Raw genomic sequence first — 5712 nt, forward strand, 5'->3', positions numbered from 1 at the left:
TTTTCTAAGAGAGTGCAATGTTTAACCTTTAATTGATTTGCTTTTCTCCCAATGCTCCCATCTATTGCCCTACTCGCTCACCCTAAATGAAAATACAATAGCCAAGAATATCCCCCCAAACTTTTCACTCCCACCTTGGTCATCTCCTGATCCCTCTTGCCGTCACTTGTGTGGACGGGCCTCCCACATACAACATCCCTCCCCCATCGAGCGACCCTCCGCATTGCATCCCTAAGCTATATTTTCCTCCTCCTTCAACATGCCCCTACTGCTATATTGAGCACGAGCACAAGCGGGTCTGCAAGACATCCCCAACATCACTATACAAGAGAGGAGAGAGAGGTGCGTACCTAACGCCGCACAACATGCCCATAGCCCTTGGCACTGCTCGCTTTTTCATCTATCACCTTTTGTGTGTGTGTGCACGCACGCCCGAGAGAGAGAGAGAGAGAGAGAGAGAGAGAGAGAGAGAGAGATAGAGAGAGAGAGTCGTGACAGTGCAGTTTCTCCCTCATGCAAACTACAATTCACCTTTCAACATTCCTATTCTTCCACCCTTCAAAAGCTTTCTCCAAGAATCTAGGCAAGATTCTCACTAAGGATGTTTTTCAAAATGTGTATCACCTACTGCTCTATGTGGCAAAAAACACAGGTCCATCAAGTCTTGACTTTCTAAAATCTTGACTGAAGGGACGTCGGGCACTCCCTCTCCACGTGTTTCTCTCTCAATTTTCCCTCTCTCTATGATCGTGCGGACGGGCTGCTGATTCTTCAACTCCTCGACCATTTTCTCTATGTGCGTTTATTTTCTATGATCGTGTCTAGAAAAAGTTGTGATGGCTCTCAATGACCTGCTCACATCCAATATAGGCAATCCTCTCTCGAACTATGGCTGCTACGTGGGTGTGAGCACTACACACTAGCATCAAGATTTGCATACATGGCACCATGGCCATGTTGCTAGGGTGGTACCATACATCCCCTACCTTTGCTTCTCTCTGTGCAACACGTATACCAATTACATTGTTGCTAAATCAGTATTTTTGCCAATATTTGATTTTGAATTTTGAGAGCTTCCATGGCCGTTCCATTTCTGTTACCATTCAGCCATGTTGAAGCAATGTGAGCTCTCTCTTCTTTCCATCGTTTGAAACCTCCACGAGAGATGGTGCAATAGCCATCTTCTTGCAAGGCTTGAGTATATTGTTTGTGGAGCAAGTGCTTGCCATATTGGACACCAAGTTGCACGCCTTCAGTATCTCCCTCAACACCACGATGAGTGTAGTGAATATCCTGTGTTGGGTTGCCTACCATATTTTCATAAAACAAGTCTTGCTACCATTGCAAAGGTAGTTGACAATACTAATATTAAGCATGGTGTGTGTTTCCATGCTCAAATATGAGCCACCGCTTGCATTTAAGTGCTCTTGGCAAGCATCTCAACATTCTATCTATGTCAAACCCCAATGAGTTAAATCCCATAATCTAGATTGAATCATTTGTTTATTGGGTCCAATTGGCATAATTAGTGGTACTCATTAGAGCTACCATGGCATTTGTAGTGGTGGGTCGAATCAATTTGTTTATAGTGAGGCACCTCACTCCTTACGTGACGTCCCAAGCTTGCTATTGTTGACCAACATGGTCATCGGAAGGTACGCCAACATGGTCATCATCTCCCTCGTGGTGCACATCTCCATCAGATTTTGGAAAATACATGGCTTTGGATGCAAATGTGGCAGAGGATCTGAAGGCATAGAAAGAAAAGGATGCGAAAGAAATAGATGCTCTCCCTTCCTACTGATATAGTGAATCCATCTCCACGATTTTTCCCAACATAGGATCAATTATTGCTTGAGAGCATCTATGGAGGCTAGAATGGCCATGCTCACTATTTTGATGGTGATAGCTATTACGAGTTGTAATGCTAGTAGTTGCTATGGTTAATGTTGATTGGTGACATGTAGGTCTCAAAAAGCTACCAGATCCCCTTCAAATTTGAGTGAAAATAGTATAAGTATGGAGAAATACATAGTTGATTTTGTAGAACTTGAGTGAAAATAGTGAAAATATGGAGAAATATATGGCCAATTTTGTAAAATTTCCTACTAATAATTTATTTTAAGGGATAAAATGTGTATGTTCCCAAAAAAGAATCGTTAACAGTGTGGTGGCTCTTAAGTGAATCAGAGGTCCTTTCAAGTGTTTTCGTGTGAGAGAGAGAGAGAGAGAGAGAGAGAGAGAGAGAGAGAGAGAGAGAGAGAGAGAGAGAGATCCCTTGGGGCAATCATGAGACCACTAGCAAGCTTTCTCTCTACCAAACCTTTACCTTTGGTCTCATGGGTCATTTTGGCCTTTAAATGGAGAACATATATTTTCATGACATCATCTCTCTCTTTTGTTGTGTACATGGAGATGTTTTGACGAAAAAGAGTCTCCCACCTCAGCTAGGCTTGCCACACCCCTGTATGCAAGCATTAGATTATCAACGGTTGTATCATAATGGAGTACCCCCCCCCCCCCCCCCCCCCTTCATTATGTTCCCTTGAATGTAGAGATCATGTTCAACAAGGGGGAAGAGATGAGAGTGCATATGAGCCTTGCAAAGGCTGTCAATGGCTGATGTGGAGCATTTTGCTTATGCATGTAGCCTGCACCAAAGTCATCATGACTACGTGAGCTCCAAGCTATCATCAATCCTTCACCATCTATCAACTTCATGTGTGCAAACACACGATTAGTGTGAGGAGTGTTTTTCATGCCACCAGATGCAGGTCAAACACATCATATGCTCTCTCTCTCTCTCTCTCTCTCTCTCTCTCTCTCTCTCTCTCTCTCTCTCTCTCTCTCTCTCTCTCTCTCTCTCTCTCTCTCTCTCTCTCTCTCTCTCCGTTTGATTATGCTCACTTGAAAATTATGCCAGCTCTTCAACCAAGGCTTGAGCCTTAAAGGCTAAGCAGAAAGCCAGATACAAAGCTCAAACATGTCACCTTGAGTGCAACCTACCATTTGCAAAGTTTCAAACCTCCTCCTAGGGAATGCAAGCAAGCTTTCTCTGACCAACCTACAATTAAAGTGCCATTTTATGCCTATCTATTGGCCTCTATGGTGGTTGCCATAGCTACATTTGGGTCTATCTTTGTGTACTTTGATGAGAAGGATATTCATACGTTGATACCCTTTTTGCTTTCATAAACATCCACTCCACTAAAGATGGAGGGAGTCTTTCTTTTGCATAATACTACATACTCACTCCACGTACCATTTCTTTATTAGATTCTATGCAGATTCATTGGGCCTACATCTCCACGTCCCCGCTTCTCTTCCACCTCCTGCTCCTCCCCTTCTGCACCCACCCCTCCACTTTCTCCTTCTCTTTCCTCCTCACTTTTCTCTTGCCTCTCATCAATCCTCCTCGATCTCTCTATGCACTCTTAATGCTTGGTTCTTCTCTTGCCCTGCATGCCAATCTCATCGTGAATTCACACAACAATTCCACACGCAACCAAGATGCAAGCCTAGGTGATCAATTTTTATTTGAATTGAGGACTTTGATTCCTTGCCTTGATGGACATGACCTACAGAGCTTCTTTGTATGTGACAAGGGCATGGCCACAATTGGCATCCAAGTCAACCAAAGTACCACTAAGCAGCAGAGTCATGGAGAGAGAGAGAGAGAGAGAGAGAGAGAGAGAGAGAGAGAGAGAGAGAGAGCATTGACCAAGTGTTTGGCGACGCTCAGAAAACATGAAGGTGCACAAAATAGCGATTTTCATGCAGTGGCCGCTAGCGTCAAGCTTTTATTTTTATAGACTCTAGAATCTCTAAAGATTCGCCTTCATAAGATTTTCATTGAATCACGGGCACATATTTTCAAAAACAACCTAAAAGATAATAACCCTTGCACTGTGAGTGCCAAGGGTGTCATAGAACATGTAACAAACCACCATTGAACCTAAAGCAAACTGTCTTGCTTTACATGGAGCCACCCATCAACCAATGCAAGCATACAAAATCATCTGGATTTACAAGGAGCCACCCGTCACTATACAAGCATGAGTAAACTTGAAAAAATGTTCAATTGTAAGGTTGCCACCATGAGATGCATGCTCCATCAAGCCATACCATGCCTCCACAAAGAACATAAGAGAACAAAGACATACCCAAAAAGGAGGAACGCAACACTGATTGATTTGGCTCTTACGGCATTGCTGGTTGTGGTATATGGGGAAGACCAACATTATTTTGTTTGTTCATGTATATTTATTTGATATAAGGCAAATTCATCAAAAGATAGTTCAATACGACACAACATTGTTTATTCAACATACACATAGCAATATAGAGACTTGCTTGACTGTCAAAATTAAAGCACATACATATCAAATACGTAGGCTTCCATCAAGGTCACAAACATCACTTATCAATTATGCCACTTGAAAGCTACACATCCTATATATGAAGAGAGAAACATCTCACATACTTAATTTACATGAGTCATTAGACCATGAAACATCTCACATACTTAATTTACATGAGTTATTAGACCATGAAAAGGATGATTGTGAGAAACAAACACACAAGGAGATAAAAACAAGGCAATTTTGCATAGCAAGTACAAAAGTTGCAGGGTGGCATCACGAACATCAAAATTGGTCTCCTCACATATATTTTCAATGTGGGTATTGGGTTTTTGGGTTGGGGGGGGGGGGGGGGGGGGGGGGGGGGGGGGGGGGGGGGGGAGAGAGAGAGAGAGAGAGAGAGAGAGAGAGAGAGAATGCAAATGAAAAGCCAAAAAGATGGGCTTTGCAAAAGGTTCTTAAATTTTTTTGAGAATCTTGAAACAATTAGGTCCCACCATTCAAAGATTGAAAAACCTTGCAAAACATCTAAAATGAAAAAGTGTAAAGTCATGGTGCAGGAGATGAAAGCCTTAAGTATGGAAGCCAAAAGACGTTGTATTCTCCAAAATGAAGTGGGCATGCTTCATTTCTTTACCTCAGATTGTCTTTTCTTCTCCTTAAGGTTTCTTTACCTTTCTTATTATTTTTTTCTCTTTAGAACATAATGTTTCATTGCACTCCACCACTCTGCATGTATGTAGGCCTATCTAATTTATTTATTTTGAATCCATTAGGGAGAACATCCTTAATATGGAGACAACATTTTGGAGAGTTGTAATGGACACCTGCACAAAAGTATTGTATTACCCCTCATTTCAGCAATCCTTGCATATATATATCTCATCCAAATTCGATTGTGTGTCTCTATAGATACCTCCAATCAACCAAACGCATTTAGGGTACATATCTATGTCACTATTTCTCTTTGATTCAAGGTTGTCCTCATGTTGCATTTTTGTTTTGTAGCACATCAATTTTGGACGCTCTTAATGAAAATCTTATGGTGGATAGACAAAAGAACCATTCATATTGAAATAAATATAATGATTCTATGAGACTTGGAGAGAGGAGACTACATGCTTTGCATAGTGGCATTTATAGGCTCAAAAAAGGAAGGTGTTGTTAAATGTTGAAGAGTGCTATTCGTCACATCTGGGGGAAGATCAAGCAGCATGTGGCTATACCAAATAGCATCTGACTATAAATAAGCAAGTGTTTAGGGAAGTCTTTGTAGAGGGATGCATGCATGCACATAAGGGTGCATGCTTGGCATGCTTGGGTTTAGGGGTTGGTCACATATCGATTGTAA

Source organism: Adiantum capillus-veneris, chromosome 3 (genome assembly GCF_014529385.1).
Source record: "Adiantum capillus-veneris isolate H3 chromosome 3, ASM1452938v2, whole genome shotgun sequence".
NCBI lineage: Eukaryota > Viridiplantae > Streptophyta > Polypodiopsida > Polypodiales > Pteridaceae > Adiantum > Adiantum capillus-veneris.